Source organism: Bactrocera oleae, chromosome 3, assembly GCF_042242935.1.
Source record: "Bactrocera oleae isolate idBacOlea1 chromosome 3, idBacOlea1, whole genome shotgun sequence".
In the NCBI taxonomy this organism is placed as follows: domain Eukaryota; kingdom Metazoa; phylum Arthropoda; class Insecta; order Diptera; family Tephritidae; genus Bactrocera; species Bactrocera oleae.
Genome location: NC_091537.1, coordinates 76,798,292 through 76,823,397, shown reverse-complemented (window position 1 = coordinate 76,823,397; position 25,106 = coordinate 76,798,292). Strand labels below are relative to the sequence as shown.

The 25,106-nt window shown below is 33.3% G+C and overlaps 1 protein-coding gene, 1 non-coding gene and 38 pseudogenes across 2 annotated transcripts in view; 39 read left to right on the top strand and 1 right to left on the bottom strand.

Moving 5' to 3' along the window:
- Positions 1 to 25,106, bottom strand: part of mib2 (mind bomb 2) — a 260,282-nt gene that overhangs the window by 35,418 nt on the left and 199,758 nt on the right. The window lies entirely within an intron of this gene.
- Positions 210 to 335, top strand: LOC138856798 (5S ribosomal RNA; annotated as a pseudogene).
- On the top strand, positions 878 to 1,003 carry LOC138856797 (5S ribosomal RNA; annotated as a pseudogene).
- LOC138856796 (5S ribosomal RNA) lies at positions 1,544 to 1,669 on the top strand (annotated as a pseudogene).
- LOC138856794 (5S ribosomal RNA) lies at positions 2,211 to 2,336 on the top strand (annotated as a pseudogene).
- On the top strand, positions 2,878 to 3,003 carry LOC138856793 (5S ribosomal RNA; annotated as a pseudogene).
- Positions 3,546 to 3,671, top strand: LOC138856792 (5S ribosomal RNA; annotated as a pseudogene).
- On the top strand, positions 4,213 to 4,338 carry LOC138856791 (5S ribosomal RNA; annotated as a pseudogene).
- LOC138856790 (5S ribosomal RNA) lies at positions 4,880 to 5,005 on the top strand (annotated as a pseudogene).
- LOC138856789 (5S ribosomal RNA) lies at positions 5,547 to 5,672 on the top strand (annotated as a pseudogene).
- On the top strand, positions 6,214 to 6,339 carry LOC138856788 (5S ribosomal RNA; annotated as a pseudogene).
- Positions 6,881 to 7,006, top strand: LOC138856787 (5S ribosomal RNA; annotated as a pseudogene).
- On the top strand, positions 7,548 to 7,673 carry LOC138856786 (5S ribosomal RNA; annotated as a pseudogene).
- On the top strand, positions 8,214 to 8,339 carry LOC138856785 (5S ribosomal RNA; annotated as a pseudogene).
- Positions 8,852 to 8,977, top strand: LOC138856783 (5S ribosomal RNA; annotated as a pseudogene).
- Positions 9,499 to 9,624, top strand: LOC138856782 (5S ribosomal RNA; annotated as a pseudogene).
- LOC138856781 (5S ribosomal RNA) lies at positions 10,139 to 10,264 on the top strand (annotated as a pseudogene).
- LOC138856780 (5S ribosomal RNA) lies at positions 10,786 to 10,911 on the top strand (annotated as a pseudogene).
- On the top strand, positions 11,434 to 11,559 carry LOC138856830 (5S ribosomal RNA; annotated as a pseudogene).
- Positions 12,073 to 12,198, top strand: LOC138856779 (5S ribosomal RNA; annotated as a pseudogene).
- On the top strand, positions 12,713 to 12,838 carry LOC138856778 (5S ribosomal RNA; annotated as a pseudogene).
- Positions 13,354 to 13,479, top strand: LOC138856777 (5S ribosomal RNA; annotated as a pseudogene).
- On the top strand, positions 14,001 to 14,126 carry LOC138856776 (5S ribosomal RNA; annotated as a pseudogene).
- On the top strand, positions 14,640 to 14,765 carry LOC138856775 (5S ribosomal RNA; annotated as a pseudogene).
- LOC138856774 (5S ribosomal RNA) lies at positions 15,279 to 15,404 on the top strand (annotated as a pseudogene).
- Positions 15,917 to 16,042, top strand: LOC138856772 (5S ribosomal RNA; annotated as a pseudogene).
- On the top strand, positions 16,556 to 16,681 carry LOC138856771 (5S ribosomal RNA; annotated as a pseudogene).
- Positions 17,206 to 17,331, top strand: LOC138856770 (5S ribosomal RNA; annotated as a pseudogene).
- Positions 17,845 to 17,970, top strand: LOC138856769 (5S ribosomal RNA; annotated as a pseudogene).
- On the top strand, positions 18,484 to 18,609 carry LOC138856768 (5S ribosomal RNA; annotated as a pseudogene).
- LOC138856767 (5S ribosomal RNA) lies at positions 19,123 to 19,248 on the top strand (annotated as a pseudogene).
- LOC138856766 (5S ribosomal RNA) lies at positions 19,763 to 19,888 on the top strand (annotated as a pseudogene).
- LOC138856765 (5S ribosomal RNA) lies at positions 20,421 to 20,546 on the top strand (annotated as a pseudogene).
- LOC138856763 (5S ribosomal RNA) lies at positions 21,060 to 21,185 on the top strand (annotated as a pseudogene).
- LOC138856762 (5S ribosomal RNA) lies at positions 21,709 to 21,834 on the top strand (annotated as a pseudogene).
- On the top strand, positions 22,347 to 22,465 carry LOC138856534 (5S ribosomal RNA). Its single transcript, XR_011395750.1, has one exon. It is a non-coding gene; the product is annotated as a 5S ribosomal RNA (ribosomal RNA).
- On the top strand, positions 22,978 to 23,103 carry LOC138856760 (5S ribosomal RNA; annotated as a pseudogene).
- LOC138856759 (5S ribosomal RNA) lies at positions 23,627 to 23,752 on the top strand (annotated as a pseudogene).
- LOC138856758 (5S ribosomal RNA) lies at positions 24,265 to 24,390 on the top strand (annotated as a pseudogene).
- On the top strand, positions 24,903 to 25,028 carry LOC138856757 (5S ribosomal RNA; annotated as a pseudogene).

The following is a 25,106-nucleotide window of genomic DNA, read 5'->3' as shown; positions in this document are numbered from 1 at the left end:
GACTATTAAGAAAATAATACATATTAAATATATTGAAAGGCGCAGAAACAGTTTAACAGTTAAACAGTTGAGCGGGAGAATATTCGATGAATACTGTGATAAAGATGGAATAAAAAAGATACCCCAGTTGTAGTCCTAATCTCATTTGCAGACACTTTTCTTACGTGAAACGTAACGTACTCAAGTGGCAAATTCTAGGAAATTAATATGCCAACGACCATACCACGCTGAATACATCGGTTCTCGTCCGATCACCGAAATTAAGCAGCGTCGGGATAAGGGCGCGGTTAGTACTTAGATGGGGGACCGCTTGGGAACACCGCGTGTTGTTGGCTCCCAACAACTTTTTGTTTTAATTACCTTTTTATTATTGTTGTTTTAGTTTCTTTAACAAAAAAAAAAACATTTTTATATATATTTATATACATACATATACATATATAAATATATATTATACATATATAAATATATATCATAGGAATTGGGAACTGCATAAGTGACACAATACATAATGAGTTAGTACATATGTACATATGTGCAACAGTAATATGAAATAATGCCAGTACAATCTATCATTATGTTTACTATTGCTAGTTCACGCCTGCGTCTTCATATACGTGCAACTTAGAATATTTAAGATAAAGTATCTTTACCTGAATTTTGGCATAGACTATTAAGAAAATAATACATATTAAATATATTGAAAGGCGCAGAAACAGTTTAACAGTTAAACAGTTGAGCGGGAGAATATTCGATGAATACTGTGATAAAGATGGAATAAAAAAGATACCCCAGTTGTAGTCCTAATCTCATTTGCAGACACTTTTCTTACGTGAAACGTAACGTACTCAAGTGGCAAATTCTAGGAAATTAATATGCCAACGACCATACCACGCTGAATACATCGGTTCTCGTCCGATCACCGAAATTAAGCAGCGTCGGGATAAGGGCGCGGTTAGTACTTAGATGGGGGACCGCTTGGGAACACCGCGTGTTGTTGGCTCCCAACAACTTTTTGTTTTAATTACCTTTTTATTATTGTTGTTTTAGTTTCTTTAACAAAAAAAAACATTTTTATATATATTTATATACATACATATACATATATAAATATATATTATACATATATAAATATATATCATAGGAATTGGGAACTGCATAAGTGACACAATACATAATGAGTTAGTACATATGTACATATGTGCAACAGTAATATGAAATAATGCCAGTACAATCTATCATTATGTTTACTATTGCTAGTTCACGCCTGCGTCTTCATATACGTGCAACTTAGAATATTTAAGATAAAGTATCTTTACCTGAATTTTGGCATAGACTATTAAGAAAATAATACATATTAAATATATTGAAAGGCGCAGAAACAGTTTAACAGTTAAACAGTTGAGCGGGAGAATATTCGATGAATACTGTGATAAAGATGGAATAAAAAAGATACCCCAGTTGTAGTCCTAATCTCATTTGCAGACACTTTTCTTACGTGAAACGTAACGTACTCAAGTGGCAAATTCTAGGAAATTAATATGCCAACGACCATACCACGCTGAATACATCGGTTCTCGTCCGATCACCGAAATTAAGCAGCGTCGGGATAAGGGCGCGGTTAGTACTTAGATGGGGGACCGCTTGGGAACACCGCGTGTTGTTGGCTCCCAACAACTTTTTGTTTTAATTACCTTTTTATTATTGTTGTTTTAGTTTCTTTAACAAAAAAAAAACATTTTTATATATATTTATATACATACATATACATATATAAATATATATTATACATATATAAATATATATCATAGGAATTGGGAACTGCATAAGTGACACAATACATAATGAGTTAGTACATATGTACATATGTGCAACAGTAATATGAAATAATGCCAGTACAATCTATCATTATGTTTACTATTGCTAGTTCACGCCTGCGTCTTCATATACGTGCAACTTAGAATATTTAAGATAAAGTATCTTTACCTGAATTTTGGCATAGACTATTAAGAAAATAATACATATTAAATATATTGAAAGGCGCAGAAACAGTTTAACAGTTAAACAGTTGAGCGGGAGAATATTCGATGAATACTGTGATAAAGATGGAATAAAAAAGATACCCCAGTTGTAGTCCTAATCTCATTTGCAGACACTTTTCTTACGTGAAACGTAACGTACTCAAGTGGCAAATTCTAGGAAATTAATATGCCAACGACCATACCACGCTGAATACATCGGTTCTCGTCCGATCACCGAAATTAAGCAGCGTCGGGATAAGGGCGCGGTTAGTACTTAGATGGGGGACCGCTTGGGAACACCGCGTGTTGTTGGCTCCCAACAACTTTTTGTTTTAATTACCTTTTTATTATTGTTGTTTTAGTTTCTTTAACAAAAAAAAAACATTTTTATATATATTTATATACATACATATACATATATAAATATATATTATACATATATAAATATATATCATAGGAATTGGGAACTGCATAAGTGACACAATACATAATGAGTTAGTACATATGTACATATGTGCAACAGTAATATGAAATAATGCCAGTACAATCTATCATTATGTTTACTATTGCTAGTTCACGCCTGCGTCTTCATATACGTGCAACTTAGAATATTTAAGATAAAGTATCTTTACCTGAATTTTGGCATAGACTATTAAGAAAATAATACATATTAAATATATTGAAAGGCGCAGAAACAGTTTAACAGTTAAACAGTTGAGCGGGAGAATATTCGATGAATACTGTGATAAAGATGGAATAAAAAAGATACCCCAGTTGTAGTCCTAATCTCATTTGCAGACACTTTTCTTACGTGAAACGTAACGTACTCAAGTGGCAAATTCTAGGAAATTAATATGCCAACGACCATACCACGCTGAATACATCGGTTCTCGTCCGATCACCGAAATTAAGCAGCGTCGGGATAAGGGCGCGGTTAGTACTTAGATGGGGGACCGCTTGGGAACACCGCGTGTTGTTGGCTCCCAACAACTTTTTGTTTTAATTACCTTTTTATTATTGTTGTTTTAGTTTCTTTAACAAAAAAAAAAACATTTTTATATATATTTATATACATACATATACATATATAAATATATATTATACATATATAAATATATATCATAGGAATTGGGAACTGCATAAGTGACACAATACATAATGAGTTAGTACATATGTACATATGTGCAACAGTAATATGAAATAATGCCAGTACAATCTATCATTATGTTTACTATTGCTAGTTCACGCCTGCGTCTTCATATACGTGCAACTTAGAATATTTAAGATAAAGTATCTTTACCTGAATTTTGGCATAGACTATTAAGAAAATAATACATATTAAATATATTGAAAGGCGCAGAAACAGTTTAACAGTTAAACAGTTGAGCGGGAGAATATTCGATGAATACTGTGATAAAGATGGAATAAAAAAGATACCCCAGTTGTAGTCCTAATCTCATTTGCAGACACTTTTCTTACGTGAAACGTAACGTACTCAAGTGGCAAATTCTAGGAAATTAATATGCCAACGACCATACCACGCTGAATACATCGGTTCTCGTCCGATCACCGAAATTAAGCAGCGTCGGGATAAGGGCGCGGTTAGTACTTAGATGGGGGACCGCTTGGGAACACCGCGTGTTGTTGGCTCCCAACAACTTTTTGTTTTAATTACCTTTTTATTATTGTTGTTTTAGTTTCTTTAACAAAAAAAAAACATTTTTATATATATTTATATACATACATATACATATATAAATATATATTATACATATATAAATATATATCATAGGAATTGGGAACTGCATAAGTGACACAATACATAATGAGTTAGTACATATGTACATATGTGCAACAGTAATATGAAATAATGCCAGTACAATCTATCATTATGTTTACTATTGCTAGTTCACGCCTGCGTCTTCATATACGTGCAACTTAGAATATTTAAGATAAAGTATCTTTACCTGAATTTTGGCATAGACTATTAAGAAAATAATACATATTAAATATATTGAAAGGCGCAGAAACAGTTTAACAGTTAAACAGTTGAGCGGGAGAATATTCGATGAATACTGTGATAAAGATGGAATAAAAAAGATACCCCAGTTGTAGTCCTAATCTCATTTGCAGACACTTTTCTTACGTGAAACGTAACGTACTCAAGTGGCAAATTCTAGGAAATTAATATGCCAACGACCATACCACGCTGAATACATCGGTTCTCGTCCGATCACCGAAATTAAGCAGCGTCGGGATAAGGGCGCGGTTAGTACTTAGATGGGGGACCGCTTGGGAACACCGCGTGTTGTTGGCTCCCAACAACTTTTTGTTTTAATTACCTTTTTATTATTGTTGTTTTAGTTTCTTTAACAAAAAAAAAACATTTTTATATATATTTATATACATACATATACATATATAAATATATATTATACATATATAAATATATATCATAGGAATTGGGAACTGCATAAGTGACACAATACATAATGAGTTAGTACATATGTACATATGTGCAACAGTAATATGAAATAATGCCAGTACAATCTATCATTATGTTTACTATTGCTAGTTCACGCCTGCGTCTTCATATACGTGCAACTTAGAATATTTAAGATAAAGTATCTTTACCTGAATTTTGGCATAGACTATTAAGAAAATAATACATATTAAATATATTGAAAGGCGCAGAAACAGTTTAACAGTTAAACAGTTGAGCGGGAGAATATTCGATGAATACTGTGATAAAGATGGAATAAAAAAGATACCCCAGTTGTAGTCCTAATCTCATTTGCAGACACTTTTCTTACGTGAAACGTAACGTACTCAAGTGGCAAATTCTAGGAAATTAATATGCCAACGACCATACCACGCTGAATACATCGGTTCTCGTCCGATCACCGAAATTAAGCAGCGTCGGGATAAGGGCGCGGTTAGTACTTAGATGGGGGACCGCTTGGGAACACCGCGTGTTGTTGGCTCCCAACAACTTTTTGTTTTAATTACCTTTTTATTATTGTTGTTTTAGTTTCTTTAACAAAAAAAAAACATTTTTATATATATTTATATACATACATATACATATATAAATATATATTATACATATATAAATATATATCATAGGAATTGGGAACTGCATAAGTGACACAATACATAATGAGTTAGTACATATGTACATATGTGCAACAGTAATATGAAATAATGCCAGTACAATCTATCATTATGTTTACTATTGCTAGTTCACGCCTGCGTCTTCATATACGTGCAACTTAGAATATTTAAGATAAAGTATCTTTACCTGAATTTTGGCATAGACTATTAAGAAAATAATACATATTAAATATATTGAAAGGCGCAGAAACAGTTTAACAGTTAAACAGTTGAGCGGGAGAATATTCGATGAATACTGTGATAAAGATGGAATAAAAAAGATACCCCAGTTGTAGTCCTAATCTCATTTGCAGACACTTTTCTTACGTGAAACGTAACGTACTCAAGTGGCAAATTCTAGGAAATTAATATGCCAACGACCATACCACGCTGAATACATCGGTTCTCGTCCGATCACCGAAATTAAGCAGCGTCGGGATAAGGGCGCGGTTAGTACTTAGATGGGGGACCGCTTGGGAACACCGCGTGTTGTTGGCTCCCAACAACTTTTTGTTTTAATTACCTTTTTATTATTGTTGTTTTAGTTTCTTTAACAAAAAAAAAACATTTTTATATATATTTATATACATACATATACATATATAAATATATATTATACATATATAAATATATATCATAGGAATTGGGAACTGCATAAGTGACACAATACATAATGAGTTAGTACATATGTACATATGTGCAACAGTAATATGAAATAATGCCAGTACAATCTATCATTATGTTTACTATTGCTAGTTCACGCCTGCGTCTTCATATACGTGCAACTTAGAATATTTAAGATAAAGTATCTTTACCTGAATTTTGGCATAGACTATTAAGAAAATAATACATATTAAATATATTGAAAGGCGCAGAAACAGTTTAACAGTTAAACAGTTGAGCGGGAGAATATTCGATGAATACTGTGATAAAGATGGAATAAAAAAGATACCCCAGTTGTAGTCCTAATCTCATTTGCAGACACTTTTCTTACGTGAAACGTAACGTACTCAAGTGGCAAATTCTAGGAAATTAATATGCCAACGACCATACCACGCTGAATACATCGGTTCTCGTCCGATCACCGAAATTAAGCAGCGTCGGGATAAGGGCGCGGTTAGTACTTAGATGGGGGACCGCTTGGGAACACCGCGTGTTGTTGGCTCCCAACAACTTTTTGTTTTAATTACCTTTTTATTATTGTTGTTTTAGTTTCTTTAACAAAAAAAAAACATTTTTATATATATTTATATACATACATATACATATATAAATATATATTATACATATATAAATATATATCATAGGAATTGGGAACTGCATAAGTGACACAATACATAATGAGTTAGTACATATGTACATATGTGCAACAGTAATATGAAATAATGCCAGTACAATCTATCATTATGTTTACTATTGCTAGTTCACGCCTGCGTCTTCATATACGTGCAACTTAGAATATTTAAGATAAAGTATCTTTACCTGAATTTTGGCATAGACTATTAAGAAAATAATACATATTAAATATATTGAAAGGCGCAGAAACAGTTTAACAGTTAAACAGTTGAGCGGGAGAATATTCGATGAATACTGTGATAAAGATGGAATAAAAAAGATACCCCAGTTGTAGTCCTAATCTCATTTGCAGACACTTTTCTTACGTGAAACGTAACGTACTCAAGTGGCAAATTCTAGGAAATTAATATGCCAACGACCATACCACGCTGAATACATCGGTTCTCGTCCGATCACCGAAATTAAGCAGCGTCGGGATAAGGGCGCGGTTAGTACTTAGATGGGGGACCGCTTGGGAACACCGCGTGTTGTTGGCTCCCAACAACTTTTTGTTTTAATTACCTTTTTATTATTGTTGTTTTAGTTTCTTTAACAAAAAAAAAACATTTTTATATATATTTATATACATACATATACATATATAAATATATATTATACATATATAAATATATATCATAGGAATTGGGAACTGCATAAGTGACACAATACATAATGAGTTAGTACATATGTACATATGTGCAACAGTAATATGAAATAATGCCAGTACAATCTATCATTATGTTTACTATTGCTAGTTCACGCCTGCGTCTTCATATACGTGCAACTTAGAATATTTAAGATAAAGTATCTTTACCTGAATTTTGGCATAGACTATTAAGAAAATAATACATATTAAATATATTGAAAGGCGCAGAAACAGTTTAACAGTTAAACAGTTGAGCGGGAGAATATTCGATGAATACTGTGATAAAGATGGAATAAAAAAGATACCCCAGTTGTAGTCCTAATCTCATTTGCAGACACTTTTCTTACGTGAAACGTAACGTACTCAAGTGGCAAATTCTAGGAAATTAATATGCCAACGACCATACCACGCTGAATACATCGGTTCTCGTCCGATCACCGAAATTAAGCAGCGTCGGGATAAGGGCGCGGTTAGTACTTAGATGGGGGACCGCTTGGGAACACCGCGTGTTGTTGGCTCCCAACAACTTTTTGTTTTAATTACCTTTTTATTATTGTTGTTTTAGTTTCTTTAACAAAAAAAAACCTTTTTATATATATTTATATACATACATATACATATATAAATATATATTATACATATATAAATATATATCATAGGAATTGGGAACTGCATAAGTGACACAATACATAATGAGTTAGTACATATGTACATATGTGCAACAGTAATATGAAATAATGCCAGTACAATCTATCATTATGTTTACTATTGCTAGTTCACGCCTGCGTCTTCATATACGTGCAACTTAGAATATTTAAGATAAAGTATCTTTACCTGAATTTTGGCATAGACTATTAAGAAAATAATACATATTAAATATATTGAAAGGCGCAGAAACAGTTTAACAGTTAAACAGTTGAGCGGGAGAATATTCGATGAATACTGTGATAAAGATGGAATAAAAAAGATACCCCAGTTGTAGTCCTAATCTCATTTGCAGACACTTTTCTTACGTGAAACGTAACGTACTCAAGTGGCAAATTCTAGGAAATTAGTATGCCAACGACCATACCACGCTGAATACATCGGTTCTCGTCCGATCACCGAAATTAAGCAGCGTCGGGATAAGGGCGCGGTTAGTACTTAGATGGGGGACCGCTTGGGAACACCGCGTGTTGTTGGCTCCCAACAACTTTTTGTTTTAATTACCTTTTTATTATTGTTGTTTTAGTTTCTTTAACAAAAAAAAAACATTTTTATATATATTTATATACATACATATACATATAAAAATATATATCATAGGAATTGGGAACTGCATAAGTGACACAATACATAATGAGTTAGTACATATGTACATATGTGCAACAGTAATATGAAATAGTGTCAGTACAATCTATCATTATGTTTACTATTGCTAGTTCACGCCTGCGTCTTCATATACGTGCAACTTAGAATATTTAAGATAAAGTATCTTTACCGGAATTTTGGCATAGACAATTAAGAAAATAATACATATTAAATATATTGAAAGGCGCAGAAACAGTTAAACAGTTGAGTCGGAGAATATTCGATGAATACTGTGATAAAGATGGAATAAAAAAGATACCCCAGTTGTAGTCCTAATCTCATTTGCAGACACTTTTCTTACGTGAAACGTAACGTACTCAAGTGGCAAATTCTAGGAAATTAGTATGCCAACGACCATACCACGCTGAATACATCGGTTCTCGTCCGATCACCGAAATTAAGCAGCGTCGGGATAAGGGCGCGGTTAGTACTTAGATGGGGGACCGCTTGGGAACACCGCGTGTTGTTGGCTCCCAACAACTTTTTGTTTTAATTACCTTTTTATTATTGTTGTTTTAGTTTCTTTAACAAAAAAAAAAACATTTTTATATATATTTATATACATACATATACATATATAAATATATATCATAGGAATTGGGAACTGCATAAGTGACACAATACATAATGAGTTAGTACATATGTACATATGTGCAACAGTAATATGAAATAGTGTCAGTACAATCTATCATTATGTTTACTATTGCTAGTTCACGCCTGCGTCTTCATATACGTGCAACTTAGAATATTTAAGATAAAGTATCTTTACCTGAATTTTGGCATAGACTATTAAGAAAATAATACATATTAAATATATTGAAAGGCGCAGAAACAGTTTAACAGTTAAACAGTTGAGCGGGAGAATATTCGATGAATACTGTGATAAAGATGGAATAAAAAAGATACCCCAGTTGTAGTCCTAATCTCATTTGCAGACACTTTTCTTACGTGAAACGTAACGTACTCAAGTGGCAAATTCTAGGAAATTAATATGCCAACGACCATACCACGCTGAATACATCGGTTCTCGTCCGATCACCGAAATTAAGCAGCGTCGGGATAAGGGCGCGGTTAGTACTTAGATGGGGGACCGCTTGGGAACACCGCGTGTTGTTGGCTCCCAACAACTTTTTGTTTTAATTACCTTTTTATTATTGTTGTTTTAGTTTCTTTAACAAAAAAAAAAAACATTTTTATATATATTTATATACATACATATACATATATAAATATATATCATAGGAATTGGGAACTGCATAAGTGACACAATACATAATGAGTTAGTACATATGTACATATGTGCAACAGTAATATGAAATAGTGTCAGTACAATCTATCATTATGTTTACTATTGCTAGTTCACGCCTGCGTCTTCATATACGTGCAACTTAGAATATTTAAGATAAAGTATCTTTACCTGAATTTTGGCATAGACTATTAAGAAAATAATACATATTAAATATATTGAAAGGCGCAGAAACAGTTAAACAGTTGAGTCGGAGAATATTCGATGAATACTGTGATAAAGATGGAATAAAAAAGATACCCCAGTTGTAGTCCTAATCTCATTTGCAGACACTTTTCTTACGTGAAACGTAACGTACTCAAGTGGCAAATTCTAGGAAATTAGTATGCCAACGACCATACCACGCTGAATACATCGGTTCTCGTCCGATCACCGAAATTAAGCAGCGTCGGGATAAGGGCGCGGTTAGTACTTAGATGGGGGACCGCTTGGGAACACCGCGTGTTGTTGGCTCCCAACAACTTTTTGTTTTAATTACCTTTTTATTATTGTTGTTTTAGTTTCTTTAACAAAAAAAAAAACATTTTTATATATATTTATATACATACATATACATATATAAATATATATCATAGGAATTGGGAACTGCATAAGTGACACAATACATAATGAGTTAGTACATATGTACATATGTGCAACAGTAATATGAAATAGTGTCAGTACAATCTATCATTATGTTTACTATTGCTAGTTCACGCCTGCGTCTTCATATACGTGCAACTTAGAATATTTAAGATAAAGTATCTTTACCTGAATTTTGGCATAGACTATTAAGAAAATAATACATATTAAATATATTGAAAGGCGCAGAAACAGTTTAACAGTTAAACAGTTGAGTCGGAGAATATTCGATGAATACTGTGATAAAGATGGAATAAAAAAGATACCCCAGTTGTAGTCCTAATCTCATTTGCAGACACTTTTCTTACGTGAAACGTAACGTACTCAAGTGGCAAATTCTAGGAAATTAGTATGCCAACGACCATACCACGCTGAATACATCGGTTCTCGTCCGATCACCGAAATTAAGCAGCGTCGGGATAAGGGCGCGGTTAGTACTTAGATGGGGGACCGCTTGGGAACACCGCGTGTTGTTGGCTCCCAACAACTTTTTGTTTTAATTACCTTTTTATTATTGTTGTTTTAGTTTCTTTAACAAAAAAAAAACATTTATATATATATTTATATATATTTATATACATACATATACATATATAAATATATATCATAAGAATTGGGAACTGCATAAGTGACACAATACATAATGAGTTAGTACATATGTACATATGTGCAACAGTAATATGAAATAGTGTCAGTACAATCTATCATTATGTTTACTATTGCTAGTTCACGCCTGCGTCTTCATATACGTGCAACTTAGAATATTTAAGATAAAGTATCTTTACCTGAATTTTGGCATAGACAATTAAGAAAATAATACATATTAAATATATTGAAAGGCGCAGAAACAGTTAAACAGTTGAGTCGGAGAATATTCGATGAATACTGTGATAAAGATGGAATAAAAAAGATACCCCAGTTGTAGTCCTAATCTCATTTGCAGACACTTTTCTTACGTGAAACGTAACGTACTCAAGTGGCAAATTCTAGGAAATTAGTATGCCAACGACCATACCACGCTGAATACATCGGTTCTCGTCCGATCACCGAAATTAAGCAGCGTCGGGATAAGGGCGCGGTTTGTACTTAGATGGGGGACCGCTTGGGAACACCGCGTGTTGTTGGCTCCCAACAACTTTTTGTTTTAATTACCTTTTTATTATTGTTGTTTTAGTTTCTTTAACAAAAAAAAAAACATTTTTATATATATTTATATACATACATATACATATATAAATATATATCATAAGAATTGGGAACTGCATAAGTGACACAATACATAATGAGTTAGTAGATATGTACATATGTGCAACAGTAATATGAAATAGTGTCAGTACAATCTATCATTATGTTTACTATTGCTAGTTCACGCCTGCGTCTTCATATACGTGCAACTTAGAATATTTAAGATAAAGTATCTTTACCTGAATTTTGGCATAGACAATTAAGAAAATAATACATATTAAATATATTGAAAGGCGCAGAAACAGTTAAACAGTTGAGTCGGAGAATATTCGATGAATACTGTGATAAAGATGGAATAAAAAAGATACCCCAGTTGTAGTCCTAATCTCATTTGCAGACACTTTTCTTACGTGAAACGTAACGTACTCAAGTGGCAAATTCTAGGAAATTAATATGCCAACGACCATACCACGCTGAATACATCGGTTCTCGTCCGATCACCGAAATTAAGCAGCGTCGGGATAAGGGCGCGGTTAGTACTTAGATGGGGGACCGCTTGGGAACACCGCGTGTTGTTGGCTCCCAACAACTTTTTGTTTTAATTACCTTTTTATTATTGTTGTTTTAGTTTCTTTAACAAAAAAAAAAAACATTTTTATATATATTTATATACATACATATACATATATAAATATATATCATAGGAATTGGGAACTGCATAAGTGACACAATACATAATGAGTTAGTACATATGTACATATGTGCAACAGTAATATGAAATAGTGTCAGTACAATCTATCATTATGTTTACTATTGCTAGTTCACGCCTGCGTCTTCATATACGTGCAACTTAGAATATTTAAGATAAAGTATCTTTACCTGAATTTTGGCATAGACTATTAAGAAAATAATACATATTAAATATATTGAAAGGCGCAGAAACAGTTAAACAGTTGAGTCGGAGAATATTCGATGAATACTGTGATAAAGATGGAATAAAAAAGATACCCCAGTTGTAGTCCTAATCTCATTTGCAGACACTTTTCTTACGTGAAACGTAACGTACTCAAGTGGCAAATTCTAGGAAATTAGTATGCCAACGACCATACCACGCTGAATACATCGGTTCTCGTCCGATCACCGAAATTAAGCAGCGTCGGGATAAGGGCGCGGTTAGTACTTAGATGGGGGACCGCTTGGGAACACCGCGTGTTGTTGGCTCCCAACAACTTTTTGTTTTAATTACCTTTTTATTATTGTTGTTTTAGTTTCTTTAACAAAAAAAAAAAAACATTTTTATATATATTTATATACATACATATACATATATAAATATATATCATAGGAATTGGGAACTGCATAAGTGACACAATACATAATGAGTTAGTACATATGTACATATGTGCAACAGTAATATGAAATAGTGTCAGTACAATCTATCATTATGTTTACTATTGCTAGTTCACGCCTGCGTCTTCATATACGTGCAACTTAGAATATTTAAGATAAAGTATCTTTACCTGAATTTTGGCATAGACTATTAAGAAAATAATACATATTAAATATATTGAAAGGCGCAGAAACAGTTAAACAGTTGAGTCGGAGAATATTCGATGAATACTGTGATAAAGATGGAATAAAAAAGATACCCCAGTTGTAGTCCTAATCTCATTTGCAGACACTTTTCTTACGTGAAACGTAACGTACTCAAGTGGCAAATTCTAGGAAATTAATATGCCAACGACCATACCACGCTGAATACATCGGTTCTCGTCCGATCACCGAAATTAAGCAGCGTCGGGATAAGGGCGCGGTTAGTACTTAGATGGGGGACCGCTTGGGAACACCGCGTGTTGTTGGCTCCCAACAACTTTTTGTTTTAATTACCTTTTTATTATTGTTGTTTTAGTTTCTTTAACAAAAAAAAAAACATTTTTATATATATTTATATACATACATATACATATATAAATATATATCATAGGAATTGGGAACTGCATAAGTGACACAATACATAATGAGTTAGTACATATGTACATATGTACATATGTGCAACAGTAATATGAAATAGTGTCAGTACAATCTATCATTATGTTTACTATTGCTAGTTCACGCCTGCGTCTTCATATACGTGCAACTTAGAATATTTAAGATAAAGTATCTTTACCTGAATTTTGGCATAGACAATTAAGAAAATAATACATATTAAATATATTGAAAGGCGCAGAAACAGTTAAACAGTTGAGTCGGAGAATATTCGATGAATACTGTGATAAAGATGGAATAAAAAAGATACCCCAGTTGTAGTCCTAATCTCATTTGCAGACACTTTTCTTACGTGAAACGTAACGTACTCAAGTGGCAAATTCTAGGAAATTAATATGCCAACGACCATACCACGCTGAATACATCGGTTCTCGTCCGATCACCGAAATTAAGCAGCGTCGGGATAAGGGCGCGGTTAGTACTTAGATGGGGGACCGCTTGGGAACACCGCGTGTTGTTGGCTCCCAACAACTTTTTGTTTTAATTACCTTTTTATTATTGTTGTTTTAGTTTCTTTAACAAAAAAAAAAACATTTTTATATATATTTATATACATACATATACATATATAAATATATATCATAGGAATTGGGAACTGCATAAGTGACACAATACATAATGAGTTAGTACATATGTACATATGTGCAACAGTAATATGAAATAGTGTCAGTACAATCTATCATTATGTTTACTATTGCTAGTTCACGCCTGCGTCTTCATATACGTGCAACTTAGAATATTTAAGATAAAGTATCTTTACCTGAATTTTGGCATAGACTATTAAGAAAATAATACATATTAAATATATTGAAAGGCGCAGAAACAGTTAAACAGTTGAGTCGGAGAATATTCGATGAATACTGTGATAAAGATGGAATAAAAAAGATACCCCAGTTGTAGTCCTAATCTCATTTGCAGACACTTTTCTTACGTGAAACGTAACGTACTCAAGTGGCAAATTCTAGGAAATTAGTATGCCAACGACCATACCACGCTGAATACATCGGTTCTCGTCCGATCACCGAAATTAAGCAGCGTCGGGATAAGGGCGCGGTTAGTACTTAGATGGGGGACCGCTTGGGAACACCGCGTGTTGTTGGCTCCCAACAACTTTTTGTTTTAATTACCTTTTTATTATTGTTGTTTTAGTTTCTTTAACAAAAAAAAAAACATTTTTATATATATTTATATACATACATATACATATATAAATATATATCATAGGAATTGGGAACTGCATAAGTGACACAATACATAATGAGTTAGTACATATGTACATATGTGCAACAGTAATATGAAATAGTGTCAGTACAATCTATCATTATGTTTACTATTGCTAGTTCACGCCTGCGTCTTCATATACGTGCAACTTAGAATATTTAAGATAAAGTATCTTTACCTGAATTTTGGCATAGACAATTAAGAAAATAATACATATTAAATATATTGAAAGGCGCAGAAACAGTTAAACAGTTGAGTCGGAGAATATTCGATGAATACTGTGATAAAGATGGAATAAAAAAGATACCCCAGTTGTAGTCCTAATCTCATTTGCAGACACTTTTCTTACGTGAAACGTAACGTACTCAAGTGGCAAATTCTAGGAAATTAGTATGCCAACGACCATACCACGCTGAATACATCGGTTCTCGTCCGATCACCGAAATTAAGCAGCGTCGGGATAAGGGCGCGGTTAGTACTTAGATGGGGGACCGCTTGGGAACACCGCGTGTTGTTGGCTCCCAACAACTTTTTGTTTTAATTACCTTTTTATTATTGTTGTTTTAGTTTCTTTAACAAAAAAAAAACATTTTTATATATATTTATATACATACATATACATATAAAAATATATATCATAGGAATTGGGAACTGCATAAGTGACACAATACATAATGAGTTAGTACATATGTACATATGTGCAACAGTAATATGAAATAGTGTCAGTACAATCTATCATTATGTTTACTATTGCTAGTTCACGCCTGCGTCTTCATATACGTGCAACTTAGAATATTTAAGATAAAGTATCTTTACCTGAATTTTGGCATAGACAATTAAGAAAATAATACATATTAAATATATTGAAAGGCGCAGAAACAGTTAAACAGTTGAGTCGGAGAATATTCGATGAATACTGTGATAAAGATGGAATAAAAAAGATACCCCAGTTGTAGTCCTAATCTCATTTGCAGACACTTTTCTTACGTGAAACGTAACGTACTCAAGTGGCAAATTCTAGGAAATTAGTATGCCAACGACCATACCACGCTGAATACATCGGTTCTCGTCCGATCACCGAAATTAAGCAGCGTCGGGATAAGGGCGCGGTTAGTACTTAGATGGGGGACCGCTTGGGAACACCGCGTGTTGTTGGCTCCCAACAACTTTTTGTTTTAATTACCTTTTTATTATTGTTGTTTTAGTTTCTTTAACAAAAAAAAAAACATTTTTATATATATTTATATACATACATATACATATATAAATATATATCATAGGAATTGGGAACTGCATAAGTGACACAATACATAATGAGTTAGTACATATGTACATATGTGCAACAGTAATATGAAATAGTGTCAGTACAATCTATCATTATGTTTACTATTGCTAGTTCACGCCTGCGTCTTCATATACGTGCAACTTAGAATATTTAAGATAAAGTATCTTTACCTGAATTTTGGCATAGACTATTAAGAAAATAATACATATTAAATATATTTAAAGGCGCAGAAACAGTTAAACAGTTGAGTCGGAGAATATTCGATGAATACTGTGATAAAGATGGAATAAAAAAGATACCCCAGTTGTAGTCCTAATCTCATTTGCAGACACTTTTCTTACGTGAAACGTAACGTACTCAAGTGGCAAATTCTAGGAAATTAGTATGCCAACGACCATACCACGCTGAATACATCGGTTCTCGTCCGATCACCGAAATTAAGCAGCGTCGGGATAAGGGCGCGGTTAGTACTTAGATGGGGGACCGCTTGGGAACACCGCGTGTTGTTGGCTCCCAACAACTTTTTGTTTTAATTACCTTTTTATTATTGTTGTTTTAGTTTCTTTAACAAAAAAAAAAAACATTTTTATATATATTTATATATATTTATATACATACATATACATATATAAATATATATCATAAGAATTGGGAACTGCATAAGTGACACAATACATAATGAGTTAGTACATATGTACATATGTGCAACAGTAATATGAAATAGTGTCAGTACAATCTATCATTATGTTTACTATTGCTAGTTCACGCCTGCGTCTTCATATACGTGCAACTTAGAATATTTAAGATAAAGTATCTTTACCTGAATTTTGGCATAGACAATTAAGAAAATAATACATATTAAATATATTGAAAGGCGCAGAAACAGTTAAACAGTTGAGTCGGAGAATATTCGATGAATACTGTGATAAAGATGGAATAAAAAAGATACCCCAGTTGTAGTCCTAATCTCATTTGCAGACACTTTTCTTACGTGAAACGTAACGTACTCAAGTGGCAAATTCTAGGAAATTAGTATGCCAACGACCATACCACGCTGAATACATCGGTTCTCGTCCGATCACCGAAATTAAGCAGCGTCGGGATAAGGGCGCGGTTAGTACTTAGATGGGGGACCGCTTGGGAACACCGCGTGTTGTTGGCTCCCAACAACTTTTTGTTTTAATTACCTTTTTATTATTGTTGTTTTAGTTTCTTTAACAAAAAAAAAAACATTTTTATATATATTTATATACATACATATACATATATAAATATATATCATAGGAATTGGGAACTGCATAAGTGACACAATACATAATGAGTTAGTACATATGTACATATGTGCAACAGTAATATGAAATAGTGTCAGTACAATCTATCATTATGTTTACTATTGCTAGTTCACGCCTGCGTCTTCATATACGTGCAACTTAGAATATTTAAGATAAAGTATCTTTACCTGAATTTTGGCATAGACTATTAAGAAAATAATACATATTAAATATATTGAAAGGCGCAGAAACAGTTAAACAGTTGAGTCGGAGAATATTCGATGAATACTGTGATAAAGATGGAATAAAAAAGATACCCCAGTTGTAGTCCTAATCTCATTTGCAGACACTTTTCTTACGTGAAACGTAACGTACTCAAGTGGCAAATTCTAGGAAATTAGTATGCCAACGACCATACCACGCTGAATACATCGGTTCTCGTCCGATCACCGAAATTAAGCAGCGTCGGGATAAGGGCGCGGTTAGTACTTAGATGGGGGACCGCTTGGGAACACCGCGTGTTGTTGGCTCCCAACAACTTTTTGTTTTAATTACCTTTTTATTATTGTTGTTTTAGTTTCTTTAACAAAAAAAAAAACATTTTTATATATATTTATATACATACATATACATATATAAATATATATCATAGGAATTGGGAACTGCATAAGTGACACAATACATAATGAGTTAGTACATATGTACATATGTGCAACAGTAATATGAAATAGTGTCAGTACAATCTATCATTATGTTTACTATTGCTAGTTCACGCCTGCGTCTTCATATACGTGCAACTTAGAATATTTAAGATAAAGTATCTTTACCTGAATTTTGGCATAGACTATTAAGAAAATAATACATATTAAATATATTGAAAGGCGCAGAAACAGTTAAACAGTTGAGTCGGAGAATATTCGATGAATACTGTGATAAAGATGGAATAAAAAAGATACCCCAGTTGTAGTCCTAATCTCATTTGCAGACACTTTTCTTACGTGAAACGTAACGTACTCAAGTGGCAAATTCTAGGAAATTAGTATGCCAACGACCATACCACGCTGAATACATCGGTTCTCGTCCGATCACCGAAATTAAGCAGCGTCGGGATAAGGGCGCGGTTAGTACTTAGATGGGGGACCGCTTGGGAACACCGCGTGTTGTTGGCTCCCAACAACTTTTTGTTTTAATTACCTTTTTATTATTGTTGTTTTAGTTTCTTTAACAAAAAAAAAAACATTTTTATATATATTTATATACATACATATACATATATAAATATATATCATAAGAATTGGGAACTGCATAAGTGACACAATACATAATGAGTTAGTACATATGTACATATGTGCAACAGTAATATGAAATAGTGTCAGTACAATCTATCATTATGTTTACTATTGCTAGTTCACGCCTGCGTCTTCATATACGTGCAACTTAGAATATTTAAGATAAAGTATCTTTACCTGAATTTTGGCATAGACAATTAAGAAAATAATACATATTAAATATATTGAAAGGCGCAGAAACAGTTAAACAGTTGAGTCGGAGAATATTCGATGAATACTGTGATAAAGATGGAATAAAAAAGATACCCCAGTTGTAGTCCTAATCTCATTTGCAGACACTTTTCTTACGTGAAACGTAACGTACTCAAGTGGCAAATTCTAGGAAATTAGTATGCCAACGACCATACCACGCTGAATACATCGGTTCTCGTCCGATCACCGAAATTAAGCAGCGTCGGGATAAGGGCGCGGTTAGTACTTAGATGGGGGACCGCTTGGGAACACCGCGTGTTGTTGGCTCCCAACAACTTTTTGTTTTAATTACCTTTTTATTATTGTTGTTTTAGTTTCTTTAACAAAAAAAAAAAACATTTTTATATATATTTATATACATACATATACATATATAAATATATATCATAGGAATTGGGAACTGCATAAGTGACACAATACATAATGAGTTAGTACATATGTACATATGTGCAACAGTAATATGAAATAGTGTCAGTACAATCTATCATTATGTTTACTATTGCTAGTTCACGCCTGCGTCTTCATATACGTGCAACTTAGAATATTTAAGATAAAGTATCTTTACCTGAATTTTGGCATAGACTATTAAGAAAATAATACATATTAAATATATTGAAAGGCGCAGAAACAGTTAAACAGTTGAGTCGGAGAATATTCGATGAATACTGTGATAAAGATGGAATAAAAAAGATACCCCAGTTGTAGTCCTAATCTCATTTGCAGACACTTTTCTTACGTGAAACGTAACGTACTCAAGTGGCAAATTCTAGGAAATTAGTATGCCAACGACCATACCACGCTGAATACATCGGTTCTCGTCCGATCACCGAAATTAAGCAGCGTCGGGATAAGGGCGCGGTTAGTACTTAGATGGGGGACCGCTTGGGAACACCGCGTGTTGTTGGCTCCCAACAACTTTTTGTTTTAATTACCTTTTTATTATTGTTGTTTTAGTTTCTTTAACAAAAAAAAACATTTTTATATATATTTATATACATACATATACATATATAAATATATATTATACATATATAAATATATATCATAGGAATTGGGAACTGCATAAGTGACACAATACATAATGAGTTAGTACATATGTACATATGTGCAACAGTAATATGAAATAGTGTCAGTACAATCTATCATTATGTTTACTATTGCTAGTTCACGCCTGCGTCTTCATATACGTGCAACTTAGAATATTTAAGATAAAGTATCTTTACCTGAATTTTGGCATAGACTATTAAGAAAATAATACATATTAAATATATTGAAAGGCGCAGAAACAGTTAAACAGTTGAGTCGGAGAATATTCGATGAATACTGTGATAAAGATGGAATAAAAAAGATACCCCAGTTGTAGTCCTAATCTCATTTGCAGACACTTTTCTTACGTGAAACGTAACGTACTCAAGTGGCAAATTCTAGGAAATTAGTATGCCAACGACCATACCACGCTGAATACATCGGTTCTCGTCCGATCACCGAAATTAAGCAGCGTCGGGATAAGGGCGCGGTTAGTACTTAGATGGGGGACCGCTTGGGAACACCGCGTGTTGTTGGCTCCCAACAACTTTTTGTTTTAATTACCTTTTTATTATTGTTGTTTTAGTTTCTTTAACAAAAAAAAAAACATTTTTATATATATTTATATACATACATATACATATATAAATATATATCATAGGAATTGGGAACTGCATAAGTGACACAATACATAATGAGTTAGTACATATGTACATATGTGCAACAGTAATATGAAATAGTGTCAGTACAATCTATCATTATGTTTACTATTGCTAGTTCACGCCTGCGTCTTCATATACGTGCAACTTAGAATATTTAAGATAAAGTATCTTTACCTGAATTTTGGCATAGACTATTAAGAAAATAATACATATTAAATATATTGAAAGGCGCAGAAACAGTTAAACAGTTGAGTCGGAGAATATTCGATGAATACTGTGATAAAGATGGAATAAAAAAGATACCCCAGTTGTAGTCCTAATCTCATTTGCAGACACTTTTCTTACGTGAAACGTAACGTACTCAAGTGGCAAATTCTAGGAAATTAGTATGCCAACGACCATACCACGCTGAATACATCGGTTCTCGTCCGATCACCGAAATTAAGCAGCGTCGGGATAAGGGCGCGGTTAGTACTTAGATGGGGGACCGCTTGGGAACACCGCGTGTTGTTGGCTCCCAACAACTTTTTGTTTTAATTACCTTTTTATTATTGTTGTTTTAGTTTCTTTAACAAAAAAAAAAACATTTTTATATATATTTATATATATTTATATACATACATATACATATATAAATATATATCATAAGAATTGGGAACTGCATAAGTGACACAATACATAATGAGTTAGTACATATGTACATATGTGCAACAGTAATATGAAATAGTGTCAGTACAATCTATCATTATGTTTACTATTGCTAGTTCACGCCTGCGTCTTCATATACGTGCAACTTAGAATATTTAAGATAAAGTATCTTTACCTGAATTTTGGCATAGACAATTAAGAAAATAATACATATTAAATATATTGAAAGGCGCAGAAACAGTTAAACAGTTGAGTCGGAGAATATTCGATGAATACTGTGATAAAGATGGAATAAAAAAGATACCCCAGTTGTAGTCCTAATCTCATTTGCAGACACTTTTCTTACGTGAAACGTAACGTACTCAAGTGGCAAATTCTAGGAAATTAGTATGCCAACGACCATACCACGCTGAATACATCGGTTCTCGTCCGATCACCGAAATTAAGCAGCGTCGGGATAAGGGCGCGGTTAGTACTTAGATGGGGGACCGCTTGGGAACACCGCGTGTTGTTGGCTCCCAACAACTTTTTGTTTTAATTACCTTTTTATTATTGTTGTTTTAGTTTCTTTAACAAAAAAAAAACATTTTTATATATATTTATATACATACATATACATATAAAAATATATATCATAGGAATTGGGAACTGCATAAGTGACACAATACATAATGAGTTAGTACATATGTACATATGTGCAACAGTAATATGAAATAGTGTCAGTACAATCTATCATTATGTTTACTATTGCTAGTTCACGCCTGCGTCTTCATATACGTGCAACTTAGAATATTTAAGATAAAGTATCTTTACCTGAATTTTGGCATAGACTATTAAGAAAATAATACATATTAAATATATTGAAAGGCGCAGAAACAGTTAAACAGTTGAGTCGGAGAATATTCGATGAATACTGTGATAAAGATGGAATAAAAAAGATACCCCAGTTGTAGTCCTAATCTCATTTGCAGACACTTTTCTTACGTGAAACGTAACGTACTCAAGTGGCAAATTCTAGGAAAATAATATGCCAACGACCATACCACGCTGAATACATCGGTTCTCGTCCGATCACCGAAATTAAGCAGCGTCGGGCGCGGTTAGTATTTAGATGGGGGACCGCTTGGGAACACCGCGTGTTGTTGGCTCCCAACAACTTTTTGTTTTAATTACCTTTTTATTATTGTTGTTTTAGTTTCTTTAACAAAAAAAAAACATTTTTATATATATTTATATACATACATATACATATATAAATATATATCATAGGAATTGGGAACTGCATAAGTGACACAATACATAATGAGTTAGTACATATGTACATATGTGCAACAGTAATATGAAATAGTGTCAGTACAATCTATCATTATGTTTACTATTGCTAGTTCACGCCTGCGTCTTCATATACGTGCAACTTAGAATATTTAAGATAAAGTATCTTTACCTGAATTTTGGCATAGACTATTAAGAAAATAATACATATTAAATATATTGAAAGGCGCAGAAACAGTTAAACAGTTGAGTCGGAGAATATTCGATGAATACTGTGATAAAGATGGAATAAAAAAGATACCCCAGTTGTAGTCCTAATCTCATTTGCAGACACTTTTCTTACGTGAAACGTAACGTACTCAAGTGGCAAATTCTAGGAAATTAATATGCCAACGACCATACCACGCTGAATACATCGGTTCTCGTCCGATCACCGAAATTAAGCAGCGTCGGGATAAGGGCGCGGTTAGTACTTAGATGGGGGACCGCTTGGGAACACCGCGTGTTGTTGGCTCCCAACAACTTTTTGTTTTAATTACCTTTTTATTATTGTTGTTTTAGTTTCTTTAACAAAAAAAAAAACATTTTTATATATATTTATATATATTTATATACATACATATACATATATAAATATATATCATAAGAATTGGGAACTGCATAAGTGACACAATACATAATGAGTTAGTACATATGTACATATGTGCAACAGTAATATGAAATAGTGTCAGTACAATCTATCATTATGTTTACTATTGCTAGTTCACGCCTGCGTCTTCATATACGTGCAACTTAGAATATTTAAGATAAAGTATCTTTACCTGAATTTTGGCATAGACAATTAAGAAAATAATACATATTAAATATATTGAAAGGCGCAGAAACAGTTAAACAGTTGAGTCGGAGAATATTCGATGAATACTGTGATAAAGATGGAATAAAAAAGATACCCCAGTTGTAGTCCTAATCTCATTTGCAGACACTTTTCTTACGTGAAACGTAACGTACTCAAGTGGCAAATTCTAGGAAATTAGTATGCCAACGACCATACCACGCTGAATACATCGGTTCTCGTCCGATCACCGAAATTAAGCAGCGTCGGGATAAGGGCGCGGTTAGTACTTAGATGGGGGACCGCTTGGGAACACCGCGTGTTGTTGGCTCCCAACAACTTTTTGTTTTAATTACCTTTTTATTATTGTTGTTTTAGTTTCTTTAACAAAAAAAAAAAATGTTTATATATATTTATATACATACATATACATATATAAATATATATCATAGGAATTGGGAACTGCATAAGTGACACAATACATAATGAGTTAGTACATATGTACATATGTGCAACAGTAATATGAAATAGTGTCAGTACAATCTATCATTATGTTTACTATTGCTAGTTCACGCCTGCGTCTTCATATACGTGCAACTTAGAATATTTAAGATAAAGTATCTTTACCTGAATTTTGGCATAGACTATTAAGAAAATAATACATATTAAATATATTGAAAGGCGCAGAAACAGTTAAACAGTTGAGTCGGAGAATATTCGATGAATACTGTGATAAAGATGGAATAAAAAAGATACCCCAGTTGTAGTCCTAATCTCATTTGCAGACACTTTTCTTACGTGAAACGTAACGTACTCAAGTGGCAAATTCTAGGAAATTAATATGCCAACGACCATACCACGCTGAATACATCGGTTCTCGTCCGATCACCGAAATTAAGCAGCGTCGGGATAAGGGCGCGGTTAGTACTTAGATGGGGGACCGCTTGGGAACACCGCGTGTTGTTGGCTCCCAACAACTTTTTGTTTTAATTACCTTTTTATTATTGTTGTTTTAGTTTCTTTAACAAAAAAAAAAACATTTTTATATATATTTATATACATACATATACATATATAAATATATATCATAGGAATTGGGAACTGCATAAGTGACACAATACATAATGAGTTAGTACATATGTACATATGTGCAACAGTAATATGAAATAGTGTCAGTACAATCTATCATTATGTTTACTATTGCTAGTTCACGCCTGCGTCTTCATATACGTGCAACTTAGAATATTTAAGATAAAGTATCTTTACCTGAATTTTGGCATAGACTATTAAGAAAATAATAGATATTAAATATATTGAAAGGCGCAGAAACAGTTAAACAGTTGAGTCGGAGAATATTCGATGAATACTGTGATAAAGATGGAATAAAAAGATACCCCAGTTGTAGTCCTAATCTCATTTGCAGACACTTTTCTTACGTGAAACGTAACGTACTCAAGTGGCAAATTCTAGGAAATTAATATGCCAACGACCATACCACGCTGAATACATCGGTTCTCGTCCGATCACCGAAATTAAGCAGCGTCGGGATAAGGGCGCGGTTAGTACTTAGATGGGGGACCGCTTGGGAACACCGCGTGTTGTTGGCTCCCAACAACTTTTTGTTTTAATTACCTTTTTATTATTGTTGTTTTAGTTTCTTTAACAAAAAAAAAAAACATTTTTAT